The 18,464-nt window shown below is 41.1% G+C and overlaps 1 gene segment (V, D, J or C); it reads right to left on the bottom strand.

Moving 5' to 3' along the window:
• Positions 1-18,464, bottom strand: part of LOC146863219 (Ig kappa chain V-V regions-like) — a 223,788-nt gene that overhangs the window by 182,656 nt on the left and 22,668 nt on the right.

Raw genomic sequence — 18,464 nt, forward strand, 5'->3', positions numbered from 1 at the left:
AACATGCACCCTACTTTTCAGTGTAGAAGGTTGTCAAATAACCAATGATTTCTTGTCTTTTTTCAAAACTGCATCATAGCCACCATTTTAGAAAAATCTTAGTTTTCAAACTGCCATTTCATTTACAGAGACCAGCTGAGTGCATCCAGACATCCCTTCAAGATGCTTAGAGTGTGGAATGTGGGACACAGCTATATTTTCTGGAGCCAAAGGTATGCAGAAAACAAAGGCATTCACAAAGACCTAGGTTTGCCAAATGTAGACATTAAATGGATTGGACAGAGAGGGTCAAAGTGGCACCAATTGATGCCATTGGTGAAATCCTTTATGCATATCCAACACCCTGACCTCATAATAGTGCATTGTGGTGGCAATGACCTAGGCACTTTGACTGGGGTAGGTCTGGAAATGCTTATGAAGGACACCTTTGCAGAATTGATTTCACTTTTTCTCAAAACTGCCTTTGTGTATTCTAACATATGCCACAGGCAGAAATGGAACTGGTCCAATCATTTTTGTCCACCGATTGAGAAATCTAGGAAACATGTGAATAAATCTGTGTCTGCTTTTCTCCGAGACTATAGAATGGGGTCCATTTACAATAACAATCTGTGCTTTCATATACAAGAGATGTATAGGGGAGATGGAGTACACTTTACTGATGAAGGAAACAGAGTCTTCCTCAACAACTTTAGACTCTGTATAGGTACTTACTTATAAGTACCAAAAACTCTCAATGAACACAACGGCTCTTTTTAGAGCCACTCAAGAACGAAACACTTAAGCTTGATGTTAATCTCCCAAAAATGTAAGTTTTTTTCCCTTGGAGTCGTGCACCCAATGCGTTAGGAACCGCGCACCCTACGTGAGAAAAATCGCGCACCCAACGCGTTAGGATGCGCGACTCCTAATTTTACCGTAAAAAAAAAATAGCCCCTATCACTAATCTTTATTATCCCCAGGGACCCCATCCCCCGGGGTTTATTAAAAAATGTTGGGGACCGTGGGGGGAGCCCCAACGCCCCCACGGTCCCAGCCGTCTCCCCGCGTTCTTCGGGAGCTGGCATTGCTTTTCCACATGGGGAACTGCTGACATGCAGCTCCCCATGTGGAAAAGCAATATCGTTTGGATTTTGAAAGACAGACCAGGTTTCCCTGCTCTCTCTTTCAAAAATCCAAACGAAGTTTGCTATGGGAGGGCGGGAGAATCCCGCCCTCTCATAGCAAACAGTGTCCTGGGGGTGGGCACCCCAGAACACTGTAGGAGCCGGCCCTGGGGGGTGGAGGTCCCCAGGGCCCTCAAGGGCTCCAGGAGGGGGGCCACGCAGCCCCCCTCCCTCAAACAAAAAAGTCCCGGGGGTGGAGGTCCCCGGGGCTTGGGGGGGCCGTTCAGCCCCCACTCTATTTATTTTGTAGCCCCAGGGGGCAGCGGTCCCCCTGGGCCCCCCTTTTAAATTTTTATGCATTTTGCCCACGGGGGCTAAATATTAAGAAAGCGCAGAAGCCCGCGCTAGGTTTTTTATTTTTTTTCCGGCCGGATCCGCGCACCCTGTGCGCATTTTGCTGTTTTTTTTTTTTTCAAAAGGGGGCCCGGGGGGTTCTTCTGGGACCCCCTAAGCAACACTAGAGGGTCAGAGTATTTCTACCCTGCCCCCTTTACATCTTTCACACACTTATTTCCCTCACTTAATCAGCCTCGCTTCTACCGAGGCACAAAATGGCTGCAAACAGTTCCTGGTTTCGAATGTAGACAGACACTTGACAGACAATTAGCATTCAGCGCATGATCGGGAGGGTGCGTGCTCGGTTCGCAGAGGGTGCGCTCAGGGTGCGCATAGGGTGCGCGGATCCTCCGAGGCCATAGATATATCTATCTTTTTAACTCTAATTTTCTCAGGAACTACTGAACGGATTTACACCATTTATGCAAAGGGCACGAGTCTGAACTGAGGACTACCTCTTTGCTAAATTTGGTTTAATTCCGTTCAGCAGTTCGGGCTGTAGCTGCGTCAACAGGTCCTATGGGAAATTGCATGGGGAAAACGCGTTTTGGGATCCCCCCTTTTTTCTCGGCCCCCACTTTATGAATCAACCCAAAACTTTCAGGATAGGAGCGGACCGGAGTTGGCCAAAAGTTTGGAACATTTTGCGAAGATTTGTCAACCGGCGCCAGACTTATTGGGAATAGAATGTTGCGGATTTCCTATGGAAAATAGGTCCTAACTATAACTATCTACTGGCGACCGCCTGTAGGTAATATATATATTTAGCTAGGGAAAATTATTGACTTTATTATTTGAGTGTGTCTGACTGTCTGGTTGACCAACTCTTCCGCACAGACTTACTCTTAGACACATTTTTATTGCCGTATTGCAGTTGCAACTGCGTGCAGTCAGTGAAGAAGTCCGACTACCGACTAGCTCTCCATATCAAAGGCATTTCTTTCACGCCAGACATTGGTCGGATAATATATACACATTTTTGCCTGCCTCCAACTCTGGGTCGTGACTATCTATTATTTCCTACCCTAGAGTGACTGCCCCACCCACATGTGACATTTATAATTCGATTTACACTGGCAATTCTCTGCTTCGTGAACAAATGGAGGCTCTGCAATCTGCAATGTACCATCAATCTATCACGGTGAGCACACCAGAAGAACAGGTAAATGCTGGCATGCATTGCACGCTGTGTTTTTGTTGTTTTTTGTGATATATGAACTTGTTCTTCTGATATGCCATTTTCAATGTGTTGAGAATAGATAGAGAAGAGGTGAGATAATTCAGTTGCTGGCAAGCAGTGTGATACTGGGTTTTTGTTTGTTACGCTTAATGTGTAATTGATAAATTTGAGACTCCCAAAATGTTGGTGGCCTACAAGCGGCTAATCAATCATTTTAAATTTTCCTCTGAAGGTAATTTTTTTTGTTCACTTTGAAAGATAGGATAGTGTCATTACTTCACTGGATCCAACTCCACTCCACACAGTTCACACTCCACACTGCTTTGTTTTTTATTGTTTTATGCTTCATATTTATACCCCAAAAAGACTCAGACCCAATCAGCCCTTAGATAATGCAAAGTTTGGAAACACAAATCGAGTCTACACAAAAAGTGACTCAATCTATCCCTTCTTGTTGTTTAATAACAAAATTGTACTACTACAGGCAAATCTATTGCATTTTGAGTCGTGACTTGGGACACTGTTGGTACACATTTGGACACGATATTCAGGGTCAGACTCAGGAGGCTCAGAGATGATGCAATGACTCAGGGTGTGGGCGTGAGCGTGACTACAGTTAGAACTGCCACCAGAAGAAGATGGAAGTTTTTTAATTCACTGAAACCAATCGATTTGGATGATGATGACTTTGAAGTGGCCTAAAGGTAAACAACAGCACCAGATCTACATAAGTCTGTGTAGTGGTGGTGGTGAGTGGTGTGACTGATAGGGGTGCATTGATTTTGTAATTGATTGGGAAAATGCTATGTTGCTGTGTGTGTAGGTGATCATTGCTCAGTGCTGTCTGGCTCAAATTCATCATTTAATCTGAAGCTAAGTGGTGGTTGGGTTTGGGGCTTGTTGTTAAGGTAACTGCCGGAGACAGACATTTAGCCTTGCTGCCTCTGAGTCTTCTCTTCTTGTTGCACTCCTATTATGCAGTTTAACTGTTTTCTCCTTGACTCTTCAAAGTCATTTTTGCTTTTTAACCTACTGGCCCTGGCTTTTACCCTGCAGCATACTTGGAAAACAATGTAACATACTCACACTTACCATACCGAACCACATCCGCCTGGCACCCAAGATTGATGCACAGTCCTAGAGGAATACAGATGCAACTCCCAGTTTGGCAATACAATGTTTTCTCTTTACTTATTACAATTTGTATTTTTTTATGTTTCTTACTTGTCTCCTACAGATATTTTAATTTTATTTGACATCTCCCAAAGCTCGGTACAAGAGTTACAGAACATAATGTAACTTTGGTCTCTCTGGGGGCACAGGGACAATTAGATTTGGTCTACCCGTACTAGTACTTATCATCATGCATGCATTACCATTTACTCCCATTACAGATTTATGATGGTTGGCTGCCAAGATGAATGTTGTCCTTGTGTAGTGTTTGTCTTTGTCAAACCTTTCCCTCAAATCCCCCTTACCATTCATTCATCAAATCCCTAACCCTCTTCCCCCGGTCTGTGTGATTGTTGAAGTGTGACCAAATTAAATTTCCATCATTAATTGGTCACACATGTGACACCAACTCAAGGCAGGGCGAGGATCTTCTCCTGCTCTAAGTAGTTCCCACACTGGCAATATTATATATATTAGATTGCCCACCCATGCACAGTATTTGATATTTACAATTTTTTCAGAGGAAGATAATTCACATTTGCCAGCATCATCATCCTTCCAGCACTAAAGGTTAGACTTGTCCACTTCATAGCTCGAGTCAACTTCACTTTGTAACTTTTACTAGCTCGCCATTCTGATTATTTATTTTACTTTAGCATTGCTTATCAGTCTTCTTCTTGTGTACTACTACTATTTACACTCTAGTCTCCCTCTGGTGACTTTCTCAATTGTTTTGCAAAACATGCATATAAAATGGCATTAACTCAGTTTTTTATTTCAATTTAATTAGCTCCCTGAGAAGAATATTTGTCATCCTACAGTTTGAGTTCAGCTAGGAGGGAGTGGAACCTTGCTTCTGGATCTGGTGCTTTCACTTGTATTCAGCGACTAGTACGCAAACGTGCTGCTACGGCCTACTACCTCCACCATGTCACCTTTGGAAACCATGCAGCTATTGCTTCGCCTAATCACATGTAAGGGAAGAACTGTGAGGGATTGTTGAGCTACAATAATCTATATAATAGGGAAATTCACACACCTACACCCCCTCTGAGTCCTTATGGGTTAATATAGTTGCAGACTGCAGGCACTTGTAGGAGAGAGTAGTAGGACAAGTGAGGGTACCACATAACAATCTGTTGGTGTGTTACACTATCGGGAGATTTTGAAAACTGGCTGCAGGTCTGCATGGCAATGGAAACAGTGCAAAGTAAAAGAGTAACCACCAAAAAAGATTTAAATCATATGTACAACCATAAAAGTTGTATTTCCCTAACAAATAAACTAGAAAGCCCACAACACCTGGCCTACTCCTCTCCCTAACCCCAACCAATGCCCAAAGTAAAGAAAATACAAACAATTGTCCAAACAAATGCCCATAAATAATAATGCCAAAAACTCAAAGATTCCCCCAACTCCCACATTCCCACCCTTTCCCCAACAAGTCCCACCCAGCAAACAAAAGATTAAAAAAGGGGCAAGAGAGACCTAGTGACGGGCTAGGAGCTTTCTCTCCAATCAGTCGAACCGCTCCTGTATCCTGGCTTCCATTTGCGCCATCCTCAGGAGCATGCAGCGATGAAAGGCTCTATAGAGTTTATAGGGGGAGCAGCAGTTGTTGATAAATGGTGGTGGGTGGCTGCCTGACCATGGTGCTGTACAACTGGATCATGCGGATTGATACTTAATAATATAGTATGTAATCTAAAATAATAATCAAAGAAAAGGGGATTATGAAAGATGTCAGAAGAAAAGGCAAAGCCATACACGTTGGATCTTTTTTATGAAAAATATTTTTCGTTTATATTTCTGAAATATTTACACAAAAAGTGGACATAAATTTACGATACAAATTAACATTAAACATACAAATTACAATTAAAGAGGTTCCGACATACTTTTCCATAAATAGCCTAAAACATACTTGTGTGACAATAACTGATGGATAATGTATATGGTTAGGGATCTACTGTCACATGTACTATGTAAATGCGAATGTACATTACTACAATGTCTTTGATGGAATAGCTAACTACTGATTAAGGCATATTGTCCTGGATAAGATAATTATTTTAAGCCTTTCTGTATAGCAAGTCATGCATCTGCATTACTAATTTTTGTTTCAAATTAGTGATTATTTTCACAATTGTGTTGGTGTTGAATCGTAACGTTGACTGTTTATTGTTTAAATAATTGAAGTAATTACCACTGTTACATGCCATAACCAATTGACAAACAAATAACCTAAAATTTACAACCCCTGTAAAACCCCATGTAATTGTGTAATTGTTACGTTAATCATTTCTGTACTCCACTCCTTTTTTAATAACCAACTGATCATTTACTGATATTGAATGTAGGAGCGCTGCCAACAAGTTCGGTAACTGTGTACATTTATTAATTTACCATCACCTTGGCAATCAGGATATTTTATCCGACGGTCCCGTTTATTTCTCGGTTCCAACACTACTAATATCACAGCGGTACAAATCGGAGCTCAGCGTTCACTTCTTTCCACGTTTTTTTAAAAAACAATTAACCTCACTCACATGCCGTGGAATCACGTAACAGTGATTGACGGTAGCTTTTGGTTACTAGGCAACGTCACGCTCGCGCTACAGTATTGTTAGATACTCCTGATTGGCTATTGCTTAACGTATCAGGCTTAAGTATTCTACACCCTTACCAACCACTGTGATCGTACCAAGCAGCCAGGACCTTGCTCGCCTGCTGCAGCGTTTCGTGGGATATTCAGAAACCCGGAAGGAAGAAATGAGGTAGGAGCTGCGTCTCCACTTCATTGTTTTTCATTACAGGTCATTCATAGACTGAAGAGCCTAATTTCCACTGGATGCTTTTTTGATACTAGCGTCTCTCGCTTTTTTATTTTTTGTATAGTTGATCGGATTCGTTAATACAGCAGTTTGGAGGTTCTGTATATTGAAGGACCCTTACCTTACGTGAAAATCACAACCGAATCGCATTACAGTGGGCAACTGCCTCCGTGTGAGTCTTCTCTCACAGGGGTAAGTAGATATTTAGGTATTCACCAGACAAATAAATGACTGGATTATGGCACTGACAGTAATGGTTTTTTCTCTATCTGCACACAGCACCCGGCTGGGTACCTGTGAGTATTTTATCCTTTCACTTTAAACACGGTGTCACTGTACATTTACACGCTAGACCAGTTTTGGACGTTAAGGTAAAGAGGCGCATCACCTATATTAATTTAATTTCATCTCTTGAGACCCATCGGCCCTTTTTCTGATACATTTCCGTCATTCCCTTTTCAGGTGTCCCTATATTAGACAGTCCTGACGAGACCCTTTAAACTTGGAATAGGGTCGAAACGCCGTTGACGCGATAGGCAAATCACTTAATCAACACCTACATTAATTAAGTGTTGTTAATTTGAATTATTAATTACTGGTGATTGCCTTTGTAAAGAGAAATGGAAACCTTGTTTGTATGTTGTATGTTATGTTAATTTCTTGTGTAAGGTTTTTTTCATTGGGACACTATTTTGTAATTTGTATGTTTAATGTTAATTTGTATCGTAAATTTATGTCCACTTTTTGTGTAAATATTTCAGAAATATAAACGAAAAATATTTTTCATAAAAAAGATCCAACGTGTATGGCTTTGCCTTTTCTTCTGACATCTTTCATAATCCCCTTTTCTTTGATTATTATTTTAGATTACATACTATATTATTAAGTATCAATCCGCATGAGCTATTGTTTCCTTACAGCACATAATACCCAGGCTCCTTGTGGGTAGGGTTTCCTTGTTTCCCAATCAAGTAGTTAGAGCGGTGGCGGCACCGCAAGGATACTATCCTTACGCAGGATCTTTTCCTTCACCCTATGATATATAGGGTTATATTTTTTGTGTTGGGGTAAGATGTCAGAGGGAGAAGCACCCCTCTACACGGAAGAATATATTGCTAAATTAACAAGTGGGCCTTCTTTATTCTCTAGCCAAGTCTCTTCTACCTTGAGTCCACGCCAAGTTTTATGTGAAAAAATAGAGAAAACTAAGAAAAAGCATGTAAGAACAGAATTACACGCACGTATGCTGACTGAATACTTAAAGGCAGGGATAATCCCCCAAGGATTGGTAGTTAGGAACATTCCTGGCATCTTTCGTGATGACCCCAAATTCAAAGGGGGTTTCAGTGGAATTTCCACAACCTGCTCCCGCCATTGGATGGTGCTGGGGGTGGAAACGGCACTTGACCACGCTAAGACTGAATTGAAAGAAATTGAGGAATTGGAGAGAGAGCTATTGGGCGACAATCTGGAAGAAACTAAAAATATTTTAGATAAGATCAATAAATCAATAGACGAATTCAATACATTTGAAATAAAGAAAAAAGCTGATAAAGTGTCCAAAGACATAAAAAGCTTCTCTAAAGAAAGGATTTACCCTTATTTAAAAGAAGACTACTATAGCACGACTGGCACCCTAAACAGACAGAACACTTGGGGTAGGTTTAGAAGAAATCAACCTATCAACTTCTCGGAATCATCAGGAGGATCCAGTGATTCCGACCTACAACCTGGTCCCAGTCGCACTGATAGTCACCCTGGTCAGCCTTTTTTAGATCGAGGCAACAAGAGGAGGGGAAGAGGGAGAACATGGCATCAATATGCAGGAGAACGGCAGACCCGCAACAAACATTACCAATGGGGACCCCAACCCTATTAGTAGATACAGAGACAGAGAGTATTCCCATCTTTAACCTGTCCCACCACCTGCTATCCTCCTCAGAAATTTCATTATTGAGCAAGGGACTATCCTTTGTAATCACAGAACGCACCAATTTTTTCAATTTAAAAACAGAGCTTTATCAGTTCTTTAGAAAGATTCGTCTAAAATTATTTTTTGCAGATAAGGATATCCCCATGAAGTATTCCAACACGAACCTCAAGCCACCATCAACTTTCTATCCCAGTAATGGGTTGATGCCACCTGAGTTATTGACTTTCGAAAAAGTAATCCTAACAGGGATCGATAAACTGAAAGAGAGTACAAAATTCATCCCATATAACATCAGTCTAGATGAGCGAAAAGCCTTATTGGCATTAAAAAATGACAAATCAATTGTTCTGAAACCTGCTGATAAAGGCGGTGGGATTGTTGTACAGAACAAGGACGACTATGACATCGAGATCAGAAAACAAATAGGAGAAGAAAAACACTATAAAAAATTGGATAGGAATCCCTTGGTGGATATCAAAAAAGAGATACTAAAAATAACGACGGAAGGCCTAGAAGAAGGTTTCCTAAGTAAAAAAGAGTTTGAATTCTTGAATATCGATTGTCCTAGAACTCCGGTTCTGTACACCCTCCCGAAAATACACAAGAGCATCACCCATCCCCCGGGACGTCCTATACTATCAGGATGTGGTTCAGTTCTTGAACCTATTGGTCAATTCATAGACTTTTTTATAAAAGACTATGTTCCTCTTCAAGAGACCTATGTAAGAGATTCGATGCATATGATCAATTTATTGGAAGATCGACCGTATGACATCACTAAAGACCGATTAGCGACACTAGATATCACCTCATTATATACTAATATACCTCAGCAGGAATGTATACAGGTGATCCATGACTTACTTGAAACTAGACCAAAACCCCACCAGGTCCCCACTTCTTTTATTGTCACACTTTTACAGATTTCATTGACACACAATTACTTTGTCTCAGAAGGCAAGTACTACCAACAATGCTCCGGGACCAGTATGGGCGCAATTTTTGCGCCAAATCTGGCAAATATCTTTATGGATAACCTAGAGCACAAATTTGTCCTCAATGATGTAAACATATACCACTCAAAAATCAATTGTTGGAAAAGATATATTGATGACATTTTTTTGATTTGGTCTGACACAGTTTCTGAGTTTAATAATTTTGTGTTTTACTTAAATTCAGTTCAACCACACCTCAAATTTACATCCACCATACATGACTCTTGCATCGCCTTTTTAGATCTTAACATCTCACATGATGAAGGGAAACTCTATACTTCATTGCACAGGAAGCCGACTGAGCGTAATACACTACTCGCTTACAACAGTCATCATTCTCGTGCCCTGAGAGATGGATTGCCTCATGGACAATTTTTGCGAATACGTCGCAACTGTACCAAAAAAGAGGACTACATGAGAGAGGCGTATATTCTGCAAGACAAATTGTTGTCTAGGGGATACCCCAAAAAATTAGTGAAGAACTCTTTGAAAAGAGCCTGGTTCTGCCCCAGAGAGACATTACTCATTCCTAAAGAAAAAACCAAGGTTGACAAATTAATCTGTGTCACCACGTTTGGTATACACACGAATGCCATTCGTAAATTGGTCACAAAACATTGGCACCTTATTCGAAATATAGACTCCAGTATTGACATACCAATGTTTGCCTTTAAAAGAGGCAAAAATATTAAAGATCATCTTGTAAGATCATCAATGGAGGGTCCATGCCAAAATTTGAGATCATTGGAATCAACCTGGGGGTTACCAGATGATAAAGGTCACTATAAATGTGGCAACTGTGTCGACTGTGAATTTACAGTAAATACTAAAAAATTCACTCATGGAAAAGTTGATCAACTACTAAATTTCTTTGCCAACTGCAATACCAAAAATGTAGTATATTGCATACTATGTCCTTGTGGGCTACCATATATTGGACAAACCCAACAAATTGTTAAAGCACGCATAGGACAGCATCGCAGTAGGATTAGGAATTCTGTTCCCAATGCCCCATTGGTCAATCACTTTGAAGAGAAAGGGCACACGGCAAATGACATTCGCTGGCAGGTAATAGATAAAGTGATTGCTCCGAAAAGAGGCGGAGATTTATCGCAGATACTGCAACGCCTGGAATGTCGTTGGATTGAGCGTACTAACTCCATACTACAAGGGCTGAACACAGCTGAGGAATGGCGTGGGTTTATTACTACCCTTTCCTAATCAGTGTTGCTTGATTACCTAGCATGTATTTCTAAATACTCTTCTCAATACAGCTTTAGCTGTAATTTTAAAGAGGTTCCGACATACTTTTCCATAAATAGCCTAAAACATACTTGTGTGACAATAACTGATGGATAATGTATATGGTTAGGGATCTACTGTCACATGTACTATGTAAATGTACATTACTACAATGTCTTTGATGGAATAGCTAACTACTGATTAAGGCATATTGTCCTGGATAAGATAATTATTTTAAGCCTTTCTGTATAGCAAGTCATGCATCTGCATTACTAATTTTTGTTTCAAATTAGTGATTATTTTCACAATTGTGTTGGTGTTGAATCGTAACGTTGACTGTTTATTGTTTAAATAATTGAAGTAATTACCACTGTTACATGCCATAACCAATTGACAAACAAATAACCTAAAATTTACAACCCCTGTAAAACCCCATGTAATTGTGTAATTGTTACGTTAATCATTTCTGTACTCCACTCCTTTTTTAATAACCAACTGATCATTTACTGATATTGAATGTAGGAGCGCTGCCAACAAGTTCGGTAACTGTGTACATTTATTAATTTACCATCACCTTGGCAATCAGGATATTTTATCCGACGGTCCCGTTTATTTCTCGGTTCCAACACTACTAATATCACAGCGGTACAAATCGGAGCTCAGCGTTCACTTCTTTCCACGTTTTTTTAAAAAACAATTAACCTCACTCACATGCCGTGGAATCACGTAACAGTGATTGACGGTAGCTTTTGGTTACTAGGCAACGTCACGCTCGCGCTACAGTATTGTTAGATACTCCTGATTGGCTATTGCTTAACGTATCAGGCTTAAGTATTCTACACCCTTACCAACCACTGTGATCGTACCAAGCAGCCAGGACCTTGCTCGCCTGCTGCAGCGTTTCGTGGGATATTCAGAAACCCGGAAGGAAGAAATGAGGTAGGAGCTGCGTCTCCACTTCATTGTTTTTCATTACAGGTCATTCATAGACTGAAGAGCCTAATTTCCACTGGATGCTTTTTTGATACTAACGTCTCTCGCTTTTTTATTTTTTGTATAGTTGATCGGATTCGTTAATACAGCAGTTTGGAGGTTCTGTATATTGAAGGACCCTTACCTTACGTGAAAATCACAACCGAATCGCATTACAGTGGGCAACTGCCTCCGTGTGAGTCTTCTCTCACAGGGGTAAGTAGATATTTAGGTATTCACCAGACAAATAAATGACTGGATTATGGCACTGACAGTAATGGTTTTTTCTCTATCTGCACACAGCACCCGGCTGGGTACCTGTGAGTATTTTATCCTTTCACTTTAAACACGGTGTCACTGTACATTTACACGCTAGACCAGTTTTGGACGTTAAGGTAAAGAGGCGCATCACCTATATTAATTTAATTTCATCTCTTGAGACCCATCGGCCCTTTTTCTGATACATTTCCGTCATTCCCTTTTCAGGTGTCCCTATATTAGACAGTCCTGACGAGACCCTTTAAACTTGGAATAGGGTCGAAACGCCGTTGACGCGATAGGCAAATCACTTAATCAACACCTATATTAATTAAGTGTTGTTAATTTGAATTATTAATTACTGGTGATTGCCTTTGTAAAGAGAAATGGAAACCTTGTTTGTATGTTGTATGTTATGATAATTTCTTGTGTAAGGTTTTTTTCATTGGGACACTATTTTGTAATTTGTATGTTTAATGTTAATTTGTATCGTAAATTTATGTCCACTTTTTGTGTAAATATTTCAGAAATATAAACGAAAAATATTTTTCATAAAAAAGATCCAACGTGTATGGCTTTGCCTTTTCTTCTGACATATTTCATAATCCCCTTTTCTTTGATTATTATTTTAGATTACATACTATATTATTAAGTATCAATCCGCATGAGCTATTGTTTCCTTACAGCACATAATACCCAGGCTCCTTGTGGGTAGGGTTTCCTTGTTTCCCAATCAAGCTGTACAACTGGAGGCACTGGGGCCTGGCTGGGACCCAGGGCATTGGAAGCTACAGCTGCTGCGTGTCCTCCTCCTCCTCAGCCACCAGCTGCTGATAATTGGCCCTGATGACCAACAGCTTCCCTTTGGCTGCTCTCTACTTCCTGTCGGATGATGGTGGATTGGCATTAGTAGCTATATCAAGAAAGAAAAAGACAAATTGTAACCAACACTCTTAGCAAAACAGTAATACATAAAATGATATAGTGGTACAATAGCACTAGCAGTACATAACATTTTCTGGTATCCTCGATTTCTTGGCCCATTCGATTTTGATGTGATTACAGTTCCAGGCATTTACCACTATGGAGTATACACGTATTCTTCTTCTCTCTTGTTTAGCTAAAATAATGTGGTCATGCCACCTCAGCTTGCGCCCTAAAAGGACATACTCATGTCACGTTTTACTTTGCTACTAGCTGCAGGTGGGGCAGCTATACCACACAATTATCTCTTTTCCTGAGTCTCATGGTGCTGGGCTGACCTGTTGCCTGTGCCAGGGATCGAACCGTGAGCCTCTGATTCCAGCGTCAGTCGCCCTGGCCTCGGCGTCACACCACTTCCATCCTTCTTTCCCATCAACCCATCAAGGTCTGACTCTTCTTCATGAAACTTTCTCTACTGAGTTGAAGATAGACGAGGCCACAATTAGTTACTCAACTTCCACTCTATATGCTATGGCTAAGTAAAGAGGGGTGTCGTCAACTGTTCACAACTTAGTCTCACTCACAACAGTACAATGTACACCCTTGCAGCGAGTACATAAATTGGGAATAAGCAAGCAATATGACTTATCACCGCCAGCCACTGCCGCTGGCTCACACCCTGCGGCTGTCACATCTGTTCCCTAGATGGCGCCGTCATCCCCGCTGGCCCCGCCACTAGAAGCCGGTGCAGCTAAAAAAGAACAGTAAACATTTTTTATATGCCATATACGCCTCCCCAATTACTTTTTTTCCGTAGCAAAATTGAAAATACATACATCACTAGCAACTCAGGTACAATCACAGTGCGTGAGATGTACGACCCTAAATTGCATGCACACATGGGTTAACGACCCGTTTGCGCATGCAAAACTGAATAGGGCCATGTACAATTCCTATTAAGTGAGTCACAATTTAATTGCGACTCGCTAAACAGGAATTCCACCTCGCTATTAAGAAGGGTCGTTTCAAGGGCGTCCCTTCCTAATAGTGCCTCTCTACCCCATGTATGAATGTTTTGCAACCGCAATTGCGGTCGCAAAACACTTGCAATTTACCGCCCTATTCAAGAGGTTGGTAATGCACTTGCAAATGTGTTGGGGTCCCCAGGTGACCCCTTCCCCTTTGCAAATGCAGGGGAAAATATTTTTTAGGGGCAGCCAGTAGTTCGACGTGCCCTTAAAAAATGAAGTGAAAACGTTTAATTTTCTTTTTTTTAAATGCATCCCGTTTTCTTTTAAGGAAAACAGGCTACATGTTAAAAAAAATACTTTATTTAAAAGCAGTCCCAGACATGGAGGTCTGCTGAGCCCAGCAGGCCACCATCCCTGGGAGGGCCAGCTATTCCCAATGGGGCCGCAAATTGCAAGTGCCTCATGAATATTCATGAGGCATGCAATTTGAGACCCCATTGGGAATCGCAAGCAATCACAAATTGTCATGGTCGTACATTTGTCCCTCGATGTCCTATCAAAAATAATAAATTATCCCGTTGGGCATTTTGGTTTTGTTAGTGGCAATCTTTGAAAAGCCTCAGTCTCAAGAAGACAACCTGTAAAGGACTGAGCTGAGTGGCTAGAGCTAATGGTGATTTTGAGTTTTGGCAAAGAAATAACAATGGCCAACTGGTCGAACAATGGGACATAGTCTTTTTTGTAGGTAAATGTAATGGTACCGTCCTCCTCTTCCTCATACTTCCTTCCAGCCATGGTGCACGGTAATCAGTTCCTCATCCCCTACTTGGGCATGCATTCTGCATGGCATAGTAGTAGTACTAGTTCTAATAGAGTAGTAAGAACTGATTGGTTCTCTGAGTCTGACAGTACCACCACTAGGCAGTCCACAAAATATATATGGGAGAGGGAAAGCTGACTGAAATCCAGAAGAAAGAAAGCTACAGACAAAGGTGGTTTGAGGTGAAATGCAGATACTGGAAATATAAAATAACTTAGTAAATAATAGGATAATGCAGGGATAACAAAAGTTTTGACAGAGATAGATCAAAGAGCATTTGGGAAAAAAATAAAACTCGGAAACAGGAAGAAAATAGTTCAAATTAAGGAGCAGTGAAAGTTAGGAAAATATAAATTGAATTGAACAACAGGAGGACTTACTGGCGCCAGCACAGCCATCAGCCAAAGAGCGTTCTTCCTGCTGGGAGGAACCTCCAGCTCCCTCACCCGCCTCCAACAAACTCTTGCCCCTGGATGCTGATGCATGTAAAACATAATTAAAGAGACAAGAAATAGTTAGTGGTAAATATAAATAAATAATCTCTCCTAAACAATGTTTAGACAGGAAACAGCAATTGCAATAACCTTGAACTTTTCTAAATCATATTAACTAGTAGTAGACTAGTATCGCGGACCGTCCTATCGATTCCACATTTTCTAAATCTACGTAGTCTGTCTTTTACAAAGACTTTGGAATAAATTGCAACAAATGATATTTGCTTCTAAGTTCTGATCTAATTCGCAATCATTCTCAACCCCCTTTGATGAGTCAATTCACTAAGTCTGCCTTTTGTCTTTAAATGCATAGATGGACGCATGCATACACCAAATTGGTTGGTTGCTTGTCACTGTACGAGCTACAAAAAGATTCTAAGAACTGAAATGAGAGAACGCGCACAGCTAAATAACTAATACTAAAGACCACTATTATAATAGTGGCAGGACAAAGGAAAGGAGTCTCTCTCTAGTTTGCACTACTTCAGTTAAGTTCTTACATAATCATCAACTGAAGCGAGTGCAAACTTGCAAACAAGTACAATTAGGTAGCACCGAGCACCTGGTCTAGAATAAGGATCACATAATATAATATTTGTAAAAGTAACTTACCTGCATGTGAGCAGCATGCTTGCTATTTTGGAAACAAATATTAGCAATAACATAGAACACGAAAATAATAATAATAATAATAATAATAATATTAATAATAATATTAATAATAATAATGAGCTACTCACCAAGCCCCGCGACCTCAACCCCTAGCAGTTCCAGCAGGTCCTGCTCTCGGTCCATGATGTTGAACCACCAGTGCGTCAGCTGGTTTTAGGTGCACCGGACCCCGGAGCAGCAATTCACTGCCCAGCACAAGCTCGCCCACTGCTGCTGGCGCTCCAGGAGCCTGTACCCAGGCCTGTCGCTTGCTGCTAGGGTGAAGGGAAGGTGGCGCTGCACCCAAAAAAACAGGGCTGCCACCTCCACCTCTGAAAACAAGGCCCGGGGCCGCACTCATTCCGAAGAAAGGCAGCTCTTCTTTGCCACCTTTTTGGCATGGGTCTCTGCCATGATGCTGCGGGGACGGGAGGCAGAAAAGAAAATGTAGAAAGTACAAAAAGCAAGCATTTGCAGTGCAATCGGTCTCGCCTTTTGGACCTTATTAGTGTTTAGCCATTCAACACATATATGATATCTTACGAACACCGTACTTATTTTTAAAATGTGCATTGAATTGCTCCTGCATTGGGTGGCCCTATGTGAGCTGAAGAGGTATAAGTGCTTCTCACATTGTCAGGCGACATGTTCTAAGACGCTGGACTCAGCTAAGTACTGAGCACTTTGTATTACATGAATCACCCTGGTGCCACCATGCTCATGACAGGGTTGTTGGATGCTCCTCAAGCTTGCTGGAGTACGGGTGTGAGTGGCGTTTAGATTGTGAAAAGCAACACTGGTCGAAATAAGTCAATCTTGAGCTTGTTTGCATTGCAATGTGTACTAGAACCCGACAACACAATAAGAACAGAAGCCTCAGGTCTTACTGTGAAACTTGTTTGCACTGAATGGGAAGTGAATGGGTGTTACTTTCAAGAGGCGGAAGTGGTAGAAGAGGAAGAAAGAAACATTTATTTTTAAAAGTGCCTGTATAAACTTAGGTGGGAAAATGGGAGTGAGACAACAAAGGCAAATCTGAAGACCGTGTAAAGCCAATGACTCAAGAGCATGCAGTAATTGATGGAGCTAGCAAGCTTTACCAACTGTCCCATTCCATGCTGCAGGCCCTTAGCATAGTTGTAATTTAATCTTGAAGACATAAATATTTGACTTGACAGCACAGACAGCCGGACTTTGGCCAGAAGAGGGTGCACTTAACTAGCTCTGGTGGGATCCAGGCTTCGTGTCCACTTAATATCTAACCCGTCTGCGGAGGAGATCACGTTTGAAAGTGGAGAAAGTAGGAGAGTATCAATGCCCATTCAGACTTTGGCATCTTCTTGGAGAAAACAGTTACACTGGTTGGTGGAAGGTTTTGATCACCATATCATCTTTTCCTATAGTTAAGAACTAGGTGCACATCGAATGCCCATTACATCCTTGGCCTCTTTGAATATAGTGCACTTCACATGTCAGTTTGAATTCAGCACCTGCATGTCTTTGCAACTAGAGTATGCCGCAGTCAGGGCTACCAGAATGCTCCATGGGCAACTAGCAGCATTTCCCAGCAGTGAGATTTCCTATTATAATCACTTTTGTGAACTGCTTTAGTTGAATTGGGTCAAACAATTCAAACAACAACTGTAAATGCCAGAGTGCATTTATTTGGGAAATGAAAACCTGAACTAGAAATGTTGGTGTTTAGCACATGTGTTTTGATTTCACTTGCACACTTTAATCAGCATGAATTAAATGGACCTGTTTTTGTTTTCTATCACGAACATAAAGTAGATATAGACGAGGGCCCCCATTACAAGCTCACTGTTACCACCTGTTTAGAGCAAGTGCTAAATGGTTGGAGGGGCTATTTCTTTGGCTTGTGAGGGTTTGGATTGGAAGTTCTCATTTAAGTTCAGCTGGAGAAATCTTCTTCTGCTTCACACCAGGTGGATTGAATAATTCTAAGTCCGGACATCTGGGACAACTATAGTTGCCTGGAGCAGTTTCTTCTGGTGAATACCACTTCCAGTACATCGAAATGGAGCCCTCTGTGGTAAACTTCACTCCCTAGGACTTGTTTCACAGTTCTTTGTGTGATTTGCTAGGCTATAACGTTCCGCAATATATAATAAGAATCTGGGCCACAATTAGACTTGCTTCTTCACTAATGGCTTTGCCATCAAGATGGGGACCAGGGCAGGTGGCAGGAATACTTCTAAGTTCATTTTTAAAAACTACAACTCTTAGTAAATACCTCTCACTGCAGTAATTTAATGTGATGTACTAAGGTGAAACGTTTCCTCGCGCTAAACACACGTATTTTAATTTTCAAGGGACTATATCCTATTTTTACATATTGTTTGCTGCATGATTAACATTCTGAACATTGTCAAGGCTCGGCTCGTGCAGTCTCTAGGAGCCAAGCCAGATCCCTGGCTCAGCTCTATCCTTGTTATTTTGTTGAATCAGCCACCTCAAGTTAGGAATGTAGAAAATGTTAATGCATGTGAAAGTA

This window comes from Triturus cristatus, chromosome 2_2, assembly GCF_964204655.1.
Source record: "Triturus cristatus chromosome 2_2, aTriCri1.1, whole genome shotgun sequence".
NCBI classification, from domain to species: domain Eukaryota; kingdom Metazoa; phylum Chordata; class Amphibia; order Caudata; family Salamandridae; genus Triturus; species Triturus cristatus.